The 23,559-nt window shown below is 46.6% G+C and overlaps 1 long non-coding RNA gene across 2 annotated transcripts; it reads left to right on the plus strand.

Moving 5' to 3' along the window:
- Positions 1 to 1,096: 1,096 nt before the first annotated feature.
- LOC124959786 (uncharacterized) lies at positions 1,097 to 19,263 on the plus strand. 2 transcript variants are annotated; one of them, XR_007103987.1, is made up of 3 exons: positions 1,097 to 1,465; positions 1,859 to 1,990; positions 19,060 to 19,263. It is a non-coding gene; the product is annotated as an uncharacterized LOC124959786 (long non-coding RNA). The 2 variants fall into 2 exon arrangements; XR_007103988.1 differs by having other exon boundaries at positions 1,897 to 1,990.
- The last annotated feature ends 4,296 nt before the right edge of the window (positions 19,264 to 23,559 follow it).

Below are 23,559 nucleotides of genomic sequence, written 5' to 3' on the forward strand. Positions count from 1 at the left end.
CAGGTGGGGGCCAGCTCACCCACCACCACTGACCCTGTCACTCATACTGAACTTTGTGCCTCCTGCAAGAAGCTGCCTGAGTCCCCCAGCATGGTCTGCCATGCTCTGGACTGGCAACCTATTCCCGGGGGGCTTCCAGGAGGCTGCAAACACCCCCTGGGACCAGGGAGGGCTGGCTGCCCTGTGTGGGGCAGTATGGTGGTAGCAGGCCTCCCCTCCCTTCCAGCCTGGATGCTGGGACTCAGTGTGGAAGGAAACTCCAGTGGGAGGTCAAGGGGTGAGGGGAAGGGAGTGGACTCAGTTACCTGAGCCCTGATTCCCCACCAGCCACTCTGATCAGCTTCCTCCCCTCTCAAAAGGCCTGCCCTGAGCAGCTGCTGCACAGCTGTGAACTCCGGCTGGTGGACTCTACCTCGACGCCGGCTCCCAGCCTCTGCTAGCCTCTGCCAGCGTCGTGCACAATGAAGCCACGGGGAGGGGAGGGCATGGCAGAGAGACACCGGCTGAGGGTTCCAGGGCGGGGCTCACAGGCCCACAGCCCATCTCTGGAGCAGTAAGCACCTCAGGGCGCCTTCCCTGCCCCCTGCAGGTCCTCCCCTCCTGGCCTCAGTTTCCAAGGGCTCTCAGCTCTTGGCCTGCCGAGAGGGACTGTCCTATGAGCTCAGCACTGCCAGGAACTGAGAGGCCCCAGGTGGCACGGAGTGGACTGGGAGAAGGGTCCCGGATATGTGGGGCCCCTGGGTCCTCGCCCCAGGCTTTGCTCTGCTCTGAGTGCTGGATCCGTCAGGACAGTGCGGTGTGGCCAGGGGGACGGCAAGCCCAGGCCTCCTCTCCCTGGTTCCTGGGTGGGCAGGAGGGGCACAGTGGTGGGGTGTGCAGACGTGGCAGGCTTCCTCTGGCTGCCAGGCGGGGCCAGGAGGCCCTCTTCGGGGAAGAGGCATGGAAGCTGCCGTCCAGTTTGCTTTCCTCTGACCTTTGCTTTGCTTGTGCAACGTCCCTCCTGCGGCCTTCACCTCTGCCCGGCCTCAGCTCGCCGGAGCCCCTGGCACAGTGGCCCTGAGCAGCTGGGGTTGCTCGCCGAGCCCCTCGCTGGGCTGCGAGTGGGGAGGCCGCAGGGCAGCCACCACCTGCCTGTGTCAGTCAGCCCAGCGGCGGGCGGGGTGGGCAGAGCGGGCGCCAGGCAGGGCCTGGGTGGACCCCCTTGCCGGCTTACCTCCGCCGGCCTGCGGCTGGGGCTGGGCCCTACGTGTTTGCGGGCTGGGGTGGGGAGGTGTGCCCAAGGTCAGGGCCAGGCGGAGACATGCAGGCGCGTGTGCTGGCCCGGTGAGAGGCCGCGAGGGTCCTCTGCGTGCTAACACGGGCCGCATCAGACTCTCCTTAAACCTGCCCTCTTCATCCTCCTGTCAGGACTTGGCTGGTGGAAAACACCCAGAGGCTGTGGGAGCCAGCTAGGAGGAGACCCAAGGTGAGGGAGAGGCCCAGGTGGGGCGAGGCCGGGGCGGTGAGGCGGCCATGACGGCTCAGGGTCAGGAGGGTGGGCCCAGGAACTCCAGAGAGGCCATCTTGGGATAAGGCCTGGAACTCGGGTCATCTGGCAGGTCCCCTTGGAAGGCCATCAGTGGCAGCTCGCCATCCCCAGGCTTCATGGGGTCTCCTGGGGAAGGGCAGCCTAGAGCCCCTGGAGGCCCCTGCAGTTTTCCCCAAGGACACAGGTGGGGACCCAGGAATCCCAGCACCCAGCCCTCAGTCCCTGACGTGCGCTTTGCTTGGCACTCTTGGGCACCCGCGGACCATTCTCTGGGGACATCCCTGAGTTGCCCAGTACCCCTGAGGGGTGGCATGTGTGGCCCCTGCACAGGTGGGGCACTGACACCTTCCCTCGCGCGTGGCCCACAGAGGCACCAATCCGTGGACGGCATGCGACACAGGGTGGGCGAAGCCACCAAGGTGGAGCCGTGAGCGCAGCCAGCCCAGGAGACAGTGGATGCAGGTAAGGCCCAGCACCGAGCCTGGCGTGGGGTCGGCAGGTCCACGGAGCGCGTCAGCATGCAGGTGTGCCCCAGCACCCGCACGCCTGGGCCTGGAGGGATGCACGGTGTCTGACCCGAGAAAGTGTCCTCAGACTGGAGCAGGCGGGCAGTGCAGCGCAGGACCCGGGCAGACGGCCACCCCACTGTCCACGCCCCTAGGCCACACCCACATACACAACTCACCCAGGGGCCTCCCATGAAGGCTTCGGCTGCACCTCCAACTGACTATCCACTACCATGCCCACACCCGCCTCCCCGCTCACACCCGCCTGCACACTCACACTACACCTCCAGGACCACACTACACCTCCATGTCCACACCTACCTCCATGTCCACACTACACCTCCATGTCCACACCTACCTCCCTGCCCACACTACACCTCCATGTCCACACCTACCTCCCTGCCCACACTACACCTCCATGTCCACACCTACCTCCTTGTCCACACTACACCTCCATGTCCACACCTACCTCCCTGCCCACACTACACCTCCATGTCCACACCTACCTGCCCAAACCTACCTCAATGACCACACTACACCTCCAGGACCACACTACACCTCCATGTCCACACCTACCTCTATGTCTACACTACACCTCCATGTCCACACCTACCTCCCTGCCCACACTACACCTCCATGTCCACACCTACCTGCCCAAACCTACCTCAATGACCACACTACACCTCCAGGACCACACTACACCTCCATGTCCACACCTACCTCTATGTCTACACTACACCTCCATGTCCACACCTACCTCCCTGCCCACACTACACCTCCATGTCCACACCTACCTCCCTGCCCACACCTACCTCAATGACCACACTACACCTCGAGAACCACACTACACCTCCATGTCCACACCTACCTCCATGTCCATACTACACCTCCATGTCCACACCTACCTCCCTGCCCACACTACACCTCCATGTCCACACCTACTTCCCTGCCCACACTACACCTTCATGTCCACACCTACCTCCCTGCCCACACTACACCTCCATGTCCACACCTACCTCCCTGCCCACACCCGCCTCCACGCTCACGCCCGCCTGCACACTCACACTACACCTCGAGGACCACACTACACCTCCATGTCCACACCTACCTCCATGTCCACACTACACCTCCATGTCCACACCTACCTCCTTGTCCACACTACACCTCCATGTCCACACCTACCTCCCTGCCCACACTACACCTCCATGTCCACACCTACCTGCCCACACCTACCTCAATGACCACACTACACCTCCAGGACCACACTACACCTCCATGTCCACACCTACCTCCATGTCCACACTACACCTCCATGTTCACACCTTCCTCCATGTCCACACTACACCTCCATGTTCACACCTACCTCCATGTCCACACTACACCTCCACAACCACACCTACCTCAGCACTCACACCCGCCTCCACACTCACACTATACCTCCAGGACCACACTACACCTCCATTCCCACACCTACCTCAATGACCACACTACACCTCCATGCCCACTACACCTCCATGCCTACACTACACTTCCACGCCCACACTACACTTCCATGCCCACACCTACCTCCACGCCCACACCTACCTCCATGTCCACACCTACCTCCACGTCCACACTACACCTCCACAACCACACCTACCTCAGCACTCACACCCGCCTCCACACTCACACTACACCTCCAGGACCACACTACACCTCCATTCCCACACCTACCTCCCTGCCCACACCTACCTCCATGCCCATGCCTACCTCCATTCCCACAACTACCTCAATGCCCACACTATACCTCCATGTCCACACCTACCTCCCTGCTCACACTACACCTCCATGTCCACACTACACCTCCATGTCCACACCTACCTCAATGCCCACACTACACCTCCATGTCCACACCTACCTCCATGTCCACACTACACCTCCATGCCCACTACACCTCCATGCCTACACTACACTTCCATGCCCACACCTACCTCCACACCCACACTACACCTCCATGCCCACACTATACCTCCACGCTCACACCTACTTCCAAGACCGCACTGTACCTCCATGTCCACAGTGCAGTCCCATGTCCACACTCCACCTTGTTGCCCACACTCCCCCTTCCTGCCCACTGTCCACCTCCAGCTATACTCCACCTCCATGACCCACACTCCAGTTCCATGCCCACACCTACCTCCATGCCCTCACTCCACCTCCATGCCTCCATCCCTCTCTCCTATATGTTCCTCATTTTATCCTTCGTGCTCCACACTTTCCTGCATGCTGTCTTTCATTTCATTTTCAACTCCATACTCTGTCCTGAATTACCCACACTCCATCCTCCTCCTCCATACTTCATTTTTCAGACTCCAGACTTCCTCCTGGAGGCTCGACACTCTCTCCTCCATGCTCCACATTCCGATCTTCATTTTCTAATCCATTCTCCAGGCTCCACACTCCATCCTCTTTGCCTCACACTTTGTCCTGTATGCCCAAGACTCAGTCTTCCATGATCCACACCCCAACCTCCATGTCCCACATTCTGGCCTCCAGGTTTCTCACCATCCTCAATGCCCCATGATTCATCCGTCAGTCTCCACACTCCAGGTCCCATGCTTCATAATACATCCTCCATGCTTTACAATTCATCTTTCATCCTTTGTACCCACTCTCCAGGTTCCATACTCAATTCTCCATGCTTTGCACTCAGTTCTCCTTGATACTCACTCTGACCTCCATGTCACACACTCTGGCCTCCAGGTTTCTCACCATCCTCAATACCCCATGATCCATCCTTCCATCTCCACACTCTACCCTCCATGCTCCACAATCCATCTTCCACACACCACACTCTGTCTTCACACCCACACTCAATCCTCCATGCCCCAAAATGTTTTCTCCATGATCTATATGCCATCCTCCACGTCCAGCACTCTTTCCTCTGGATTTGTCACCCTCCTCCATGCTCCATCCTTCAATCTCCACACTGCATCCTTTAGTCCCACACTTTGTCCTCCATGCCCCACACTTCATAGTCCAGGATCCCCACTCCATCCTTAATGCTACACACCCTATCCTGCTTGCTTCACACTCGACCTGTAGACTCAACACTCAGTATTCCAGGATGCACACTACATCCTCCATACTGCATGCTCATCCTTCACTCTCCACACTCCATCCTCCCCACCACATACTTTATGCTCCGGGCCCCACACTCCATCCTCAGTGCCCCACATCCATACTCCAGGCTCTGCAATTCAGGCTCCATGCTTCACTCTCCAGGCCCCACCCCCCACCCTCCATGCCCAACTCTGTCCCGCAGGTTCCACAGCTCATTCTCCCTGTTCACACTGTCCTGCATGCTCCATGCTTTGTCTTCCATCCCCCACAATCCAATTTCAACTCCACACTGTGTTCTTTAAGAACGGTACTCCATCTTCCAGGCTCCACACTTCATTCCCAGACTCCAGACTCCCTCCTGGAGCCTCCACACTCTGTCCTCCATGCTCCACATTATGATCTTCAGTCTCCACACTCCATTCCCCTGGCTTTACACCCTGTCCTATATGCCCCACACTCTTACTCCAGGCATCACACTATCCTTCACAAGCATATGCCATCATCCATATCTCACACCCCATCCTTCATATTCCATACCCTCCTCCATGCCCCATACTTAATCTTTCAGTCTCCAAACTCCATCTTTCATGCTCCAAAATCCACCCTCCATGCTCCACACTCCATCTTCTATCCTCTCTACTCCTTTCTCCAGGTTTTACACTCCATCCTCCATGCTCCTACTTAGTACTCCATGACCCACACTCCATGCTCAATGTCTCACACTCAGTCCTTCAGGTAACATCTCCTCTCCATGCCCATGCTCCATCCTCCAGCCCCCATACTCCTTCCTTTATGTGTCATACCCTGTCCTCCAGGATCCACACTCCATCTTCCATGTCCAACTTTCTGTCTTCCTGTTTCCATACTGTCTATGCCCCATGCTCCACCCTTCAGTCTCCATCCTCCACAACCCTATCTTCCAACCTCTCCACTCCATTCTCTATACTCCACACCCCATCTTCCATACCTCACACTTAGTCCTCCATGGTCCACCCTCTATCTTCAATGTCCCACACTCTTGTCCTCCACGTTCCACATTGTCTCCCATGCCCTATGCTCAATCCACAGTCTCCACACTCCATGTCACACACTTGATCCTCTATGCCACACACTCTATTCTCTGTATTTTACAATCCATTGTCTATGCTCTGCACTCCATCTTCCATCCTCTCCATTTCATTCTTCAGGTTCTACACTCTCCTCCATGCCCCACACTCCACCCTCCATGTACCAAACTCTGTCCTCCAGGTTCCACACCCTCATCCAAGCCCCATGCTCCATTCACAGTCTCCACACTCTGTTCTTCATGCTCCACAATCCACCCTCCATGCTCCTCACTTCACCTTTCATCTTTTCTTCTCCATTCTTATTTCACACTCTTTCCTTCATGCCCAACAATCTGCCTTGCATGCCCCATGCTCAGTCCTACATGATTGGTACTCCATCTTCAATGTTCCACCCACCATCCTCCAGGTTCCATAGCCTCATCCAAGCCCCAGGCTCCATTCACAGTCTCCACACTCTGTCCTCCATGCTCCACAATTGGTTAATCATGCTCCACATGCTCTCTTCCATGGCCTATATTTCATCCTCCATGCCCCACACTCCAACCTCCATGCCCACACTCCACGCTCCAGGCCCACGCTCCACCCTCCAGGCCCACACTCCACCCTCCATGCCCACACTCCACGCTCCAGGCCCACGCTCCACCCTCCAGGCCCACACTCCACCCTCCATGCCCACACTCCACCCTCCAGGCCCACGCTCCACCCTCCAAGCCCACACTTCATCCTGCATTTTCCACACTATGGCCTTCAGGTGTTTCACTGTCCTCAGTGCCTCATGATCCATTCTTCAGCCTCCACACTCCTCCCTGCATGCCCCACACTCCATCTTCCATCATCTGCACTTTATTCTCCAGGTTCTGCACTCCATCCTCCAGGCTCCACACTACTTTCTTCATGCTCCACAGGCCATTTTCCGTGCCCCACACTCCATCCTCCATGTCCCAGTCTCAGTTCTCCAGGTTCCACACCTGCCCCTTTGCCATATGTTCCATCCTTCAGTGTCAAGAAGTCATCCTTCGTTCATACTCTATCCTTCATGCTCCACCCTTCATTCTCCTTGCCCAGCATTTTTTCGTCCACTCTCCACACTACGTCTTCCATGACCCACACTCCATCCTCCATTTCCGACTTTGTCCTGTTTGTCCCACACTTCATCCTCAACGCACCACACTCTGTTCTCCATGCCACACACTGCATCTACCATTCTCCACACGTTACTCTCTAGGCTCCACACTCCATCCTCCATGCTGCACACTCCATCCTTCATACTCCACAATCCATGCTCCAGGCGCTGTACTGTTCTTCATCCTCTGTTCTCCATTCTCCACATTCTTCATATTCTGTTCACCACACTCCATTCTCCATACACATACTTCATTCTCCACTCTCCTTTCTTCTTACTCTGCCACTCTCCATTTCCTATTCTCATATTCTGTTCTCCACATTTTATTATTTTTACCCCATGATCTGTACTACATATACCATTGTCCATTAATAATGTATCATAATCCATTATCCATATACTATTATTATTTACATCATTCTCCATACTCCAATTCATTTTCCATACTCCATTTTCCATCCTTCATACTCTATTTTTCTTTCTCCATTTTCCTTATGTTATTCAAAAACTCTATTTTCTGTTTTCCATACTCTGACCTCCATTCCCAATAGTCCTTTTTCTATTTTCCATACTCTGTCCTTCATATACCCGACTTCTTTCTACAATCCAGTCACCATACTGCACACTACAGTCACCATACTCTATACTCCACTCTTTCTCAGTACTCTATTTTTCATATTATATTCTTTGTACTTCAAACTTCATTGACCATATTTTTTACTTCATAATCCATATTCCATTCTTTACATTACATTCTCCATTCTCTTTCTATCCCTATTACTCCATTTACCATAAGCTATTCTCCATTCTACAGTCCAGAACTCATTCCTCACCCTTCATATCTACAATATACACTCCATTCTCTTCTTTAACTGCTTAATCCATACTCTATGGTCTTTTGTCTATTTTAAATTTTGCTTGTCCTTACTCCATTCATCTTTTCCATTCTATAGTCTCTATTTCATATCTCATACTCCATTGTCCATTTTACATACTCCATCCTCCTTTTTCTTTTTCTACAAACTTCATACTCCAATACCCAAACTCCATATCGCACTTCATTCTCTGTTCTATTTTCTCTGTACTATATTATTCACACTCCATACTCCATTCCCTGTATTTCATTTTCCAGTCTTCATGTTCTATACACCACAGTCCTACCTACATAATCAGTTCTACACTCTACTTGCCAATGTCCATACTGCATTATTGATATTGACTTTTAATTCTTCCTTTTCCATACTCCATTCCCACTCACCATACTTCTACTGCATTCTCCTTATCCCCATCCATTTTCCAGTCTCCATTATCTACATTCCATTCTTCATAATATATTCTCCACACTCTGTTTTCTATTCTCCAAACGTGATACTTTAGTCTCAATTCTTCTTACTCCTTGCTCTATATGCTGCTCTTTATACTCCATTTTACTTTCTCCATATTCCATCTCTTTTCTCCATTTAATTTACTACATATTCCACTTTCTACTCCAAATCCATAATATAAACTCCATTCTTTATTTTCTATATTCTGTACTCCATGCTGTATCACACATGTTCTAGTCTTCATTATGCATAATTGTTCTCCACATTCCATCCTTCACATTCTGTACTTTGTTCTTTACACTTTATTCTCCATACTCCATATTCCATACATCATCCTCATAGTCCCATTCCCCATCTCATTCCATTCTCCATAATAAATTTCCCCTTGTTTATTCTCCAGATGGTGTATACAATACTATGTGCATTTTTCCATTCTCATCCCCTATTCCACATTCTCCAATCTCCATTTATCATATTGCTGTTCACTCTCCATATTCTACTCTCCTTTCTCCTCACTTCATTCCCTGTGCTCTACTCTACGTTTCCTGTGCTCCAATTTTCATGATCAATTTTCCATTCTCCTTTCTGAAGAGCCCATTTCCTGGTCTGCATTTCTCATTCTCCACACTCCGTTGTCCATATACCACATTCTGTTCTCCATTCTCCATGCTCTGATGTTCACCTCTGTCTCCATAGTCCAGTCTCCATATTTGCTACTCCATTATCTTTCATTGTCCATACTCTATATTTCTTTTTCCACATTATATATTCCATTATTATCCTTCATCCTCCTTTCTTTTTTTCCTTACTCTGTTTTTAAGTCTCCACACAACATTCTCCACTCTCCAATCTCCATACACCATTCTTCATTTTCCAAACACTATGCTCCATTGTCTATCCTCTGTAATCGCTTATCTATATGCTGTACTCCATTCTCTCTTCTCCATACTGCACACTCCATTGTCTATGTTCTGTATTCCATTATCCATTTTATATAAAACATAATCCATCTCCATGCTTCAAACTCCTATCCAGATTTTATACTCCATTGTCTAATCTTCATAGTCTATTCTACCTTCTCTATTCTGTGCACCCTGTGCTCCATTATCCATTCTGTATATTCCAACTTTATTAACATTGTCTATATTCTGTTTCCATACCCCATATGGAATATTCCATAGTCCATTCTCCATATTTCATTTCCTATACTCTCCATTCTACTTCCTCCAGATTCCATACAACATTCTCCATTCTTTATTAACCATGCTCCATTATCAATTCTTCAAACTCCATACATCATTCTTCACACTGTTTTCTATTCACTATATACCATACTCCATTATCTACACACTTTACTCCATTCATCATACTCAGTACTCCTGTTCATTCTCCATACTCCATTCACCATTCTCCATACAAAATTCATTTTCCATAATCATACTTCTTATACCAGTCTCCATTATCAGTTACCAATATATCAATTTTCTCCACTTTGTTCTTCATACTTCTGACTTCATTCTCTGTATTCTATACACCATTCTTCATCCTATATACTTCATACTCTGTTCTCTGTATTACATTCTCCAACCCATTATTCATTCTATTACCTATACCCCATTCTCCATTCCATAAACCATTTTCCAAACATCATTGTCCATACTCCATACATCCTTCTTTATACACTATGCCACATTCTCCACATTCCATATTCTAAACACCATTCTCTATGCTCCATATATCATGCATGCTATTCCTTATTCTACTCCATCCTCAAAATTCCATGCTTCATTCAATATATTCTATGCTTTGTTTTCCATTTTACTTTATCCACACTCTATTCCTGCATTATTCACACTCCATAACTTATTTTCCATACTCCATTCTTCATACTACACAGTCCATATGCCCTTTTCCGCTTCATAAACCATTCTTTATAATCCATACTTCACTTACCATTCCTCACACACCACATTTCACTCTCCATTCACTGCACTTCCTGTCATTGTCTATGTTCTGTAATCTATTCTCTGGTCTCTATTCTCTCATCCATTCTCACTTGCCATGCTCCATTATTCATATTCTATTCTGTATTCTCTATTTTCCAACTCCACACTCTATATAACCTACTCATTTTCCATGGGTATTCTCCATAGTTTGTACTCCATTCTATGCTCTATTATCCATTCTATTTATTCCATGCTCCGTTCTCCATATTACATTATCTCGTGCTATAGTCCATTCTACACAGTCTGTTCTTCATATTCCATACTCCATTCTCCATTCTCCACACTTACATTCTATTATTCATTTCATTCTTCTTCTTCCATTCACTGTACACCATTCTCCCTCCATTCTCCACATTATATATTTGTATTCTCCTTAACTTCACTCTCCATAATTTATTCCCCAATCTTTCTTCTGTACTGTTCTTTTCCCACTCACCATCATCCATTCTATATTCTCCACTCCATATTCTATACTCTATTCTCTATGCTTAATACTCCATTCTTTCTTCTCTATTCCTTACTACATTATTTGTATTCTATGTTGAATATTATATTCCATTATCTATTCAACATATTCCATTATCCATTCTCCAAAATGCAAACTTCATAGTTTATAACCACATTCCATATCCACATTTCATTCTCCCTATTCTATTTCCCGTATTCCCATACTCCAACTCAGCACTATTCTCCACGAACATTTTTCATATTATGGACATCATCCTCCTTATTCCACATTCCATTCATCATTCCATAAACTGCTCATTACACTCTATTTTTCGTACTTGATACTCCATTTATTTATTATTTTCTATTCTCTTTACTTCATTTACCACACTCCAATCTATATTCTCAGTATTGTGTACTTTATAATCCATTATCCATTCTACATACTTCATTCTCCCTTCCTCATTTCAGAAACTCCAAATTCCATGCTCTATAACCCATATTCCATATTCTAATACTTCCTTATTCACTGGACCTTATTCATGCTGCATTTTTCATTTGCCATACTCCTACAACATTCTCCACACTCTCTCTCGTACAATTCCCTTCATAGGCCATTGCCAGTATTTCTTTTGCATACTCCCTATATTCCATTGTCCATGTTCTATATCACATTTTCCATTTCCACACTCCATATTGCACGTCATTCACCATATTCTATGTTCCATTTTCAATCTCCATTCTCTATTTTCCACTGTCCTTACTTAAATCAACATATTCCATTTTCCATCTTACATAGTACATACACCATGATCTACTCCCACTCCATATTCAGTACTCTATTTTTCATACTTAATTTACCTTTGTTCGTTCTCCATAGTCCTAAATCTACACTCTATTCTTTTCCATATTCTCCATATACTTCTTACTCCATATATCAAACTCCATTGTCAACTCTATTCTCCATAACACATGCTTCATTCACCATATTTTGTATTTGGTCTCCTTTTCTAGTTTGTCCAAATTCTATTCTCCATGCTACATTCACCATAGCCCATGCCCAATACTTTGTACACCATTTGTACATATTTTATACTCCTTTCTCCACTCTTTTCCTGGTAATTTTTTTCATTCTCCATACTTAATACTCATTGTCTGCTGTCTATATTCTGCATTTTCTACACTTTTATCCACACTCCATTGTCTATATTTCTGTAGCCATAATGTATACTTCATTCTTCATTCTCCATTATGAATACGTTCCATTCTCCATAATTTATGTTATTTCCCATACTCCATTATTCATATTCTCACTCCATTCTTCATTCTTCCTTCTCTATACTCTACTCTCCACACCCTATATTCCATTCTACATATTACCTACCTTATACTCCACTCTGATGTTAAATATAAATTTTACATACTCCACTATTTATTAATACTCTACTCTACATTTTATATACTCTGCACAGCCAGATTCCATTCTTCACTCCATACCTATTCTCTCTACTGAATTCTCCATACTCCATTTGTACAGCTACACTCCATTCTCAATACTACATTCTCCAATCCATTCTTTCTTCATACTCTTTACCATATCTAAACATCATGGATCATTCTCCATATACCATGCTCAGTACTCCATTGTCCATACTCAATATTACTTGCACCATTTTCCATACTTGTTTCTTCTTTCTACATTTTCCGTATAATATTCTTCATACTACATTCTCCATACTCCACACTTCATTCTTCATACACCATAATATTCCATTTTCCATTTTGTTCTTCATTTTTCTTTCTAATTTTTCCATACTCTTTTCCCTACCCATTGCTGTAAACTATACTATATTCCCCACTCTGAAGTCTTCATGCTTCATATTCCATCATAGATATCATATACTCAGTTATCTATATTGCACTCATTCTCCCTTCACCACACTCCACTCTCCGTTCTTACATCCATTCTTCTTACTCTTTCACTATACTTCATTCTCCATTATCTCCAACCCATACCCCACTATACATTCTCCATACTTCTTCATTCATTCCCTATTTGTTTTTTCCATATTCTGAACTCCATACTCTATACTCCATACTATTATTCATATAATCTCCATCCTTCAGATTCTATGCATTATTCTCTAGCCCTCATTCTCCAATTCCATACTTTATACTTCAATCTTAATTTTCCATTGTTCTATCCTCTACCATATTCTCCATATTTTACTATCTATTCTTATACACCTTTCTCCATTCTTTATTGCCTACACTCCATACTCCAATCTCCGTGTTCTTTGTCCATTTTCAGTGATACATTTTGCATAGCTTATGCTTTATTCTCCAAATACCATACCCATTCTCCATTCTCCCTTCTCCACTCTCTATTCTCTATCCTTCTTTCACCACATTCCATACTCTCTGCTCAGTTTTCCATTCTCCATGCTACCCTCTCCATATTCCATTCTCATCCTCTATTCCGCACTATCCACTCTCCATACCCCATGCTCCTCACTCTGTAGTCCATACAGCATTCTCCCTACTCCATTCTCATTTTTCTATACTTCATGCTGCACACATCATGCTCCATTGCCCATTCCATCCCCCATTTTCTATTCTTCACATGTCATTCTTGATAATTAATTTGCCATATTTAGACTTTATATTTCATACTCCTTACTACTTTGTCTGTTCTTCATAGGCCATTTCCATCCTTCATACTCTTGTCTCTTTGTCCACTCTCCATACTCTATACATGATTCTCCATTATTGTTCCTCCACACTCCACTCTCCATGCTCCCTCCTCTGTAAGCCGTACTTCATTCTCCATGGCATTCTTCGTTTTCTTTAATCAGCTCTTCATTCTTCTTTCACCATGCTTCTTTCACATTATTGTAATCTTTACTTCTTATTCATACTCCGTTCGTGCTCCACTCTTAATTTTTATAGTCTATTCTTGATACTTCATTCTTCCTTCTTTATAATCTTACTGTATTTTCCATACCCACATTCCATTTCCCGTTCTCCATGCTCTATTTTCTACTCTGTACACTCTCCATACTCGATTCTCACTCTCCCTTCTACATTCTCTATCCTCCAAACCTTATAGCCCTTACTTAATACTCTGTACTGCATTATCCCTAGTCCATCCCTTCCCCCTTATACCCTATACACCTTCATTCTTCATTGTCCACTCCATTCTTTATTCTCCATACTACTTTGTCTACTCACTATATGCCATTGACAACCTCCATACTTCATTATTGTCTCTATTTTTCGTTCTCTACACTCCATATACTCTTCTCTATACATTTTTGTTCACACTTCAATTATCCATGCTCCTTGACTCATATCAGATACTTTATTATTCATATTCTGTTTTTCTGTTCTTCAATCTCCTTTCACTGTTCTTCATTTACATTATCCATGATCTGTACCTTCATCCGTACTCCATTCTTCAGTTTTCTGTATGTCATATTTCATTTTTCTATTTTGTATTCCATTTTCCATTCTCTATTCTCCATAATTCTATGACATTCTTCATATTCACACTCAATTTTCTGCTCTCCATTCTGCACTCTTCAAACTCTACCTTTTTGTCCATATCCTACACTCCATTCTCTATTCTCTTTATAGATTCTTCATACTCCATTATCCATAATCCATATTCTACTCTCCATTATCCATACTTAATACCCTATACCCCAACATATGTTTTCCTTGCTACATCTCCTGCCTCCATTCTGTCTACTCTATATTCCATACGTCATACTCTGTTCTCTACTCTAAGCTTCATTGTCCATGCTCCATTCTCTAAATTCCTTGCTTTATTTTTCATATTCTATTTTCTCCATATTGAAGATTAAACGCAGGGCCTCACACATGGTAGCAAGTGCTCTGCCACTGAATCAATCCCCAGTGCTTTTTATTTTTATTTTGAGATAAGTTCTCACAAGTTGGCCAGAAAGATCGAACTTGGGGTCTTTCTGCCCCCAAGTAGCTGGGATTTCAGGTGTGTGCCACCATTCCTGGCTTGTTTCCCATATTTTATATCGTGTTCCCTATATTTAATCTCCTTTTCACATTCTCCACTGTCCAACCCAATACTCTATTGCCATAATCTATATCCGATTTTTCGCATTTTCTATTCCACATAGCATTCTCCATTTTCCTATCTTCATACTCCATTCCCCATACTCTGTTCATTACTATTACTGCTCCATACTCCATTCCTCATTTTCTATGCTTCATTTTTCATTTTTGTTCCCTATGCTTTATACCTCTTTGTATGTTTTCCTGTACCATCTTTCATAGTACATAATCATTATTCACATTCTACACTCCATTTCTCCATTCTCTGTACTTGATACTTTACTATCCTCCACCCTCCATTTTCTTAGCCCATACTCCATCCTCCTATCTATTCTACATTCACCATGCTCCATTCTACATTTCTACATAGTTATTTTCCATATTCCATACTTAATTTGTGATTCTCCATTTTCCATGCCCCATATTTTGTGCCTTCATTCTTCATCCATTACATTCCATACATCATGCCCCATTCTTCATACTCCATGGTACAATCTCCAAACACTACATTCCAAACTCTATTATCCATACCCCATTCACCAAATCTATGCCTCATTCAAACTCCATTCTCCATTCTATTGTTTAAACTCAATTCTATACCCTATTATTCAATCTCCATACTCCTTTGCCCATTCTCCATACTCTAAACTCTGCATTCCATTATCTATTCTCCATTCTCTAGTTTATACAATCATTTCCATACAACATTCTCCATATTCCATTTAATTCTTCATTCTATGACCCATTCTCCATTATCCAAGCTCCATATTCCAGAATCCCTTCCTCTATCTACTATACTCCATTCTTCACACTCATTCTCCTTACTCTTTTCACCACAGTCAGTTCTCCAGTCTTTGGACTTGACACTTAGTACTCCATTCCATCTGCAACATTCCTTTCTTCTTTCTTCTTTCTCCACATGTCATGCTCTATACATAATATTCTACTCTCTAGTCCATACTTTATTCTCTGCTGTTCATATTCTACACAGCATTCTCCACACACTAATATTCATATCACATTAATCATACTACAATCTCCATACTGAATTCTCTGTAATCTATTCTCTGTTCCATATTCAATACTCCAGTCTCCATCCTCTTTTCTTAAATGCCATTCTCTATTCTCTATATTCCAGCTTTCTTCTCCTCTCTCTAACTTAAATCTTTACATCCCAATCTCCTTTATCCATACTCCATTCTCTAGGCATCATTATCCACACTTTATGTATTCTATACTCGTACTCTTCCATCTCCATAGTCAATTATCCATACTCCCTTCTCCATTCTTTATTATTAGTACTTCATATTCCAATCTGCATATTCTATACTACATTCTCCATTACATTTTTCCCTATTCTACATTCCAGTCTCCAATCTTTATTCTTCATACTCTATTCTCTAACTCCATACTCCACACTCCTCAATTCTCCATTCCCAATACTCCATTTGCTATACACAACCAATCCTCTAACTCCATTCTCAGTACATTTCTACAGTCTGCATACTCCGTACTCCAAACAGCATACTACGCTTCCCATTCTCTGTACTCTATACTCAACACAACGTACTACATTGTCCGTTCCACTCTCCATACTCTAAACTTCACACTCTGTCCTCCATGTTATATTCACCATAATATTTCATTCTCTGTACTCATTTTCACCCCAGTATTCATTCATTCTCCATATCCTCCGTCCGTTCTTTATACTCTTTTGTTAATATTGTACTTTTTAGTCTCCATTTCCTTTTCTCTATAATCTAATATCCAAATTCTCTATGTCATATTACATTTTCCATTCTTCTTATGCCATACTTTATTCTCCACTGCATTCTCCATACCCCACACTTCACACACCGTAGTCCGTTCTCCACTCCATTGTCAATTCTCCATACTCCATACTTCCCACACCATACTGCATTCTGCCCTCCAGTATTCCACTCCGCACTTCATTCTCTATTTTCTACATTACATTATTCGTTCTTCATTCTCCACGGCCCATTCTCCTTTCTTCATACTTCATAATTCATTCACTGTGTTCTCTTCTCTGTTCTCCATACTTCATACTCTGTTCTTCATTTCCCTGCTCTATCCTCCTCTATATTCCATCTTTCTTCATTCTTTATTCTCAGATCCCATACTCTATACATTTTTCTATATTCTATACTCTGTTTTTGGTATTCTATTCTCCATTCCCCTTACTTCATTCAATATGCTCTACTCTCCATTCTCCATACTCCATACTTCATACACCATACTCCATTCTTCCCTTCAAGTCTTCACTCCACACTCCATTCTCTATATTCTGTTACTTATTATTCATTCTCCACAGTTCATTCTCCATACTCCATTCTCCACAGTTTGTTCTACAACCAGATTCTCAATATTCCATATTCTATTATTCATAGTTTATTCTCCATTCCCATGGTTCATACTCCATTCTGAATATTCCAAGTCCTTTCATCAGTCTTCTATCTCCAGTTCTGTACTCCATACAACAATCTCTTTTTTTAAACAGGCTCTCACTATGTTACCAAGGCTCATCCCAAACTCATGATCCTTCTGCCTCAGCCTCCTGAGTAGCAGGGATTATAATACCCCAAACTTTATAAGCAACACTCCATTCTCCATACTCTATTCCAATACCATTCTCCATTTTCTATCTCCATACTCTATTCTCCACATTCCATTCTCCTCCATTCCTCATACTTCTTTCTCCATTCCTTATTGCCTCTACTCCACACACACTGTTCTTTCTATTCTATACCCCATGATCCATTCTCGATTCACCACACTCTTTTCTCCATATTCTGTATTCCATTCTCCATACTCTAATCTCTTTCTCCACTTTGCATATTCCATGCTCTTTTCTCCATACTTTAATTTCCATTCTCCATCCACCACTCTTCATTTTCCACATTCTGTCCTCATTCTCAGTTATTTATATTCCATACACTGTTCTTCACATTCTGTACTTTATGGTCTATATCGTATTCTCAATTCCTTGTACTCCATAACCCAATCTCCATGGCATATTTCATGTGCCATTTTCCATTTCTATTCTCCAACATTTATTTTCCATATTCCACACTACTTGTTTCAAACTCCACTCTTTGTGTTCCACACTCCATTCTTCACATTTCATTCTCCATACTCCATTGTCCATCCTCCACACCCCACATTTCATGTTCCATACTTGTACTCCACAATGTCCGCTAATGCGTTTCCCTTTTAGATTCTCCCTCCTCTTGTTTCTCATTTCTCTGATTTCCAATCTCTTTGCACCTTCCTTTACCACTAATGACCTGGTTTTCCCAGTTCCCTAGTGCACATCTCTCCAGCACATCCCTTTGCCCACCAACTTGTCTGCTCACTCAATGATATCTTTGTGTTTCCCTCAACATTGGTCATAAAATCTTCATGGTCCTTCAAAGGCCACCCATCTATTGGAGAGAAGTTCCAGGCTCTGCAACAGTTTCTTATTTAGGATCCTTCAATATGCCAATAGGCTGACATTTCCTTGATCCTAAAACAAGCAAACAAATGGAGAGTCTCTTCTGACTTTTCACTGCCTCTACTTTCTCTCTTCCCATTCTCTCCTTATGCACCCCAGCAGGCCTGCTATTTACAACCAAAGAAATTTCTTACATCATTGCATCCTTCCCATTGCTCAGGGCAGACACTTTGTTGCCATGTTTGACTACCCTCTTTCTCTGACACTCCACATCATAACTGTTGGGATGCAAATGTTTTGGGAGAGTCCCCCACATACCTCCACCCAACTGAGAAATAGGAAGAGCTCCTGATGAGACTAGAACCTTCATTCACTCACCCTCAGACCTTCATCTTTCCTACCCTTTTAGCTCCAGGATTACACACTGAAGTTCTCAATGATCCTCCTCCTTCTGCCACGTTCCCCTGACGTCCACACTCCATGGAGCAAATGGGATGGAGAGTCCTGTAATAACATGGGGTCGACCTCATGAGGACCTACGAGCACCTATGTCCTCTGCTCAGAGCCTAGTACAGCCCCTTGCCTCACTCAGAGTAAAGGCCCATATGATCACTGTGGCTCACAGGTGTCTCTGTCCTCTGACACTCCTAGTTGCACCTTTGTTCAATGTCCATGGAGGATTGGTCAAGGGATCCCTGCAGATACGCTCAACCCCTCATAAAAAATGTGGTATTTGCCTTCTGTATACTTCAAATCATCCTTCTGTATACTTCAAATCATCTCTAGAGTGCCCGTAACACCCCAAAAATGCAGATGTTCCTTAAGCAGTTGTTGTGCTGTGTTGTTTAGAGGTTAATGACAAAGTCCTCATATGTGCTCAGTGTAGAAGTAGTTTTTTTCCTGAATACTTGCAATCTGTTGTTGATTGTGTCTCAGATGTGGAACCTACATGCATTAGTCTGTATTGCACTACTATAACCAAATAGGAGGCAGGTTAACTTTATGCAGAAAAGAGTCTTATTTACCACACAGTTTTGGAGGCTGAAAGTTCAAGCAGTACAGCGCCAGCTCTGACAAGGGTCCCCGGCACACAGCAGGAGTGAGAGATCACATTGCCTGAAAGGAAACCAGAGAGGCTGGGGTCCTCCAGTTCTCTCAAGGGCATGCCCTCCGTCAACCCAAGGACCTCCCCATAGACCCTGCTTCTGCAGGTTGCACACCTCTCCTATGGCCAAACCGAGCATCAGGCCTCTGACTTGTGAATCCAAACCACAGTGCCACCTCTGTGGAGAGCCGACTGTGTACATGTGCGGTATACACATGGAGATTCATCGTGGACAATTGGCTCTCGTGACTCCGGGGGCTGAGAAATCTCACAGTCTGTCATCTGCAAGTTGGAGACCCAGGTGGACAGAGTTCAGTCGGAGCCTGAGGCCTTGAGAGCCAGGGTCTGATGGTGGGAATCCACACGCGAGGGCAGGAGGGGAGAGGAGGGTCTGGCTCGCGCTGGCCAGCAGGCCCAGTGGGCAGATCCTCCCTGCCTGTGCTTCTGCTCCCCTCAGGCCCTCGGTGGAGTGGAGGATGGCCACTCATGCTGGGCAGGGCCACCTACCTTTCCAAGGCCACTGATTCGAATGCTGGTGTCACCTAGCAACCTGGGCATCGACCCACCCAGAGGCAGTGCGCAACCTGGGCACACCAGCCTCCAGGCTGACAGGCACTGGCCACCACACCTTGGCCCTGGACTGGTGGGGGAGTCCCCACTGACTCCAGGGTGTGGTGTGGCTTCTCGTTTTCTCGGTCTCCTTTTCGTTTCGTAGAAAGAGCTTCGTGGGGGTACGATTGGGTCGCTACCTCAGCAGACGCTTGAAATGCACACTTGGATACGTTCTGGCTCCTGCGTATCCCACGACCACCCCCGGCCTGGAGGAGGAGAGGCCCTCGCCTGCCGCTTCCTCTGTGCCGTGGCCTCGCCCACCCCCAGCCCACGGCGCACCTGCTTCCCTTAGCCACCTCCTAAGTGGATCCACACGGTGGTCTTGCCTTTTCCTCTGGCTTGTTTCATTCAGAAAATTAGTTTGAGATTCATCCATGTTGGGTTGTATCAAGAATTCAGGCTTTTTTAAAGTCCACGGTCAGTCTTCTGTGTATCGCTGGACCACCATCTATTTTTACCCATTTACTGAGTTGTTTTTAGTCTTTGTTACACATAAATGTTCTAAGAATATCTGTGAAAAAGTCTTTGCATGACATAATTTTCTTGTTCTCTTGGGTAGATACCTTGGAGTGGAAGGGCCGGGACACAGGATGGGTGTCGGTTCAAGTAGCTAAAAAACTGCCCAGGTGTTTTCCAGAGCGGTTGAACCACCTGCGGCTCACGGTGTGTGAGAATTCCAGTTCCGTCCCCAGCCCACCGACACCAGCCGAGGCTCTCCCCAAAGACTGTCTCCCGGGCTAGTTCCCGAGTGTCTTCCCACGTCCTGATTTGCCAGCAGCATGTCTTCCTTGGTCGAGTGTCCCTCAGTGGCTCGCCGCTGCTGACTGAACTGTGAGTTGGGAGGCTCTTTACGTCCTTCATCAGGTTTGCCGTCTGCCGAGGTTTCCCGTCTGTGGCTCCGGCTCTTGTTCTCTTGACTTCATCATGTGGAGCAAAAGCTTCTTGCTGTCATTTGGGGATTGAACCCAGGGCCTCACGTTCACATGCACGTCTTTATTTTGAAACCGAGTCTCACTTGGTTGCTGAGGCCGACCCCGAGGAGCGGGGTGGTCCTCCTGTTCAGGCTCTGGAGTCTCCAGTGTTACAGGTCTGACCACCACAGTTCTTAATTTTGATAAAGGCCAAGTTATATTTTGGCCGTTACGGATTGTAAATTTGGGGCTCTATCTAAGGAATATTTGCTTAAATCAGGGTCACAATTTTTTTTATGCCTTCTAGAAATTTTGTGGTTTGGGGTTTCCCACTCGGTCTGTGGGCCATTTTGATCGTCTGCAGGCGGGTGTGCCGCGGGCTCAGGGATGGGTGCTTTCCAGTCTGCGCACCCCACCGGCACGTGTCCCATCTCCGCGTGAACTCACTCGCCGGCCGCCTTTGCCACAGCACTGCCTCTGTGTCCTCGGCAAAGACGAGTCACACACCTACACATCCTGGACCCAGGGCCTGTCTCAACGACCTATCCGTCCACCTTTTGCGGAAGCCACACTTCCTGATTCTTGACCTGTGGTCCGGCCTCCCGTTTCCTCCTTCTTGGGCGATTCGATTTCTGCAGGATGTGAGCCTTTGGTGTGGATCTTGGGACGGGCGTGTTGAATTCCACATAAAGACCTGCAGCTTGGACAGGACTGCGTCCGTCAGGAGAAGCCCACATCCCCACATCTGATACCCAGCACACAGGAAGGAAGGCACGTCTGTCCCGGGCTGCCCGGGTCCTCCTCTTGGTGACGACGGTGACTGGGCCTTTCTCACCTCTTGTCGGTGATCCCGAAGTCTTTCACAGTTTTAGTGCCAAGGTAGATGTCACTTTTAATCTGATCCTTCCATGCTGATATCCATCTGTTTTGTTTGGAGTGCTGGGCCGATTGGCTTAAGGGTGTTCAGGCTTCGTCCTTCTCCCTCTTGTGCCTTCCGGGTGGATCCAGGTCTGGGGCTTCATGTTGCCCTGTGGTCGTGGCTCCAGCTGGAGCTTCTCGTGGTCGTTTCAGGAGCTGCGTCCACTCCTGGACCCTCAAGACCCTGGCGCAGCCCTCCACGCTCCCTTGGCCGTGGGCACACCCCTTACCACAACAGCATGACTCCTAAGCGTCTGCCCCACGCTCTACGCCTCTCAAGGAGAGTCAAGGAACGAGAAGGAGATGCTAGCATCGCCCTGTGGTCACCATTTCCAGCGCCCTCGTGCCGGTGGCCTGGACTTCCACCACCTCCCCCGCGGAGGCTCCCCCACGCTTCTCGGCCTGGTGTGTGCAATGTCTGAGGCTGAGATTTCCTCTGCCAAAGGTCCCTCTCCCAGGCGAGACGTTCCTCGAGAACTTCTTCGTCTGAAGTGGCTGCCTTGCGTCTGTTGGTTGCTCCGCTGGGCGGAAGCCCCAGCGCTCCTCCGTTTGCTCCTCTGGACATGCTGGGCCTTTTCCCTCCGGTTGCTGCTGGATTCCTGCTCCTCCCAGGTCCAGCACCGCGTGGCCTGTGCCCTGAGTCTCTGTGGGGTCTTCACCTCCTGTCTCGGGGGCGCACCGAGGCTCTTGGGTCTAGGTTTTGTCAGGTTTGGAAGGTTTTGGGCCGTGGTTTCTGCAAACATCTTTCCCTTCTCCCACATGTGTCTCTCGCTCAGGAACATGGTGGCCCCTCCAGGGGAGCCTCGGCTCCAGGGCACACTTGCTGTCCACCTCTGTGCACTGCTTCCTGCCTCCTGGCTTGCCAGTGTCCTCAAGTTCACCCACCCTCTGTCGTCTTCTTCTCCTCCTCCTCCTCCTCCTTCTCCTCCTTCTCCTTCTTCTTCTCTTCCTCTCTCCTCCTCCTCTTCCTTCTTCTTCTTCTTCTTCTCTTCCTCTCTCCTCCTCCTCTTCCTTCTTCTTTTTCTTCTTCTCTTCCTCCCGTCCCCCTCCTTCCTCCCCCTCCTTCCTCCCCCTCCTCCTACCCCTCCTTCTTCTTCTCTTCCTCCCTATCCCCTCCCCCTCCTTCCCTCCTCCCCCTCCTCCCCTCCTCCTCCTTCTCCTCCTCCTTCTCCTTCTTCTTCTCTTCCTCCCCCTCCTTCTTCTTCTTCTCTTCCTCCCCCTCCTCCTCCTTCTCCTCCTCCTTCTTCTCTTCCTCCCCCTCCCCTCCTTCTCCCCTCTCCTCTCCCTCCTCTTCCTCCTCCTCCTCCCCTTCTTCTTCCAGGGATTGAACCCAGGGTTGCTAAACACTGAGCCACATCCCCCG

The sequence above is a fragment of the Sciurus carolinensis genome, chromosome 11 (genome assembly GCF_902686445.1).
Source record: "Sciurus carolinensis chromosome 11, mSciCar1.2, whole genome shotgun sequence".
In the NCBI taxonomy this organism is placed as follows: domain Eukaryota; kingdom Metazoa; phylum Chordata; class Mammalia; order Rodentia; family Sciuridae; genus Sciurus; species Sciurus carolinensis.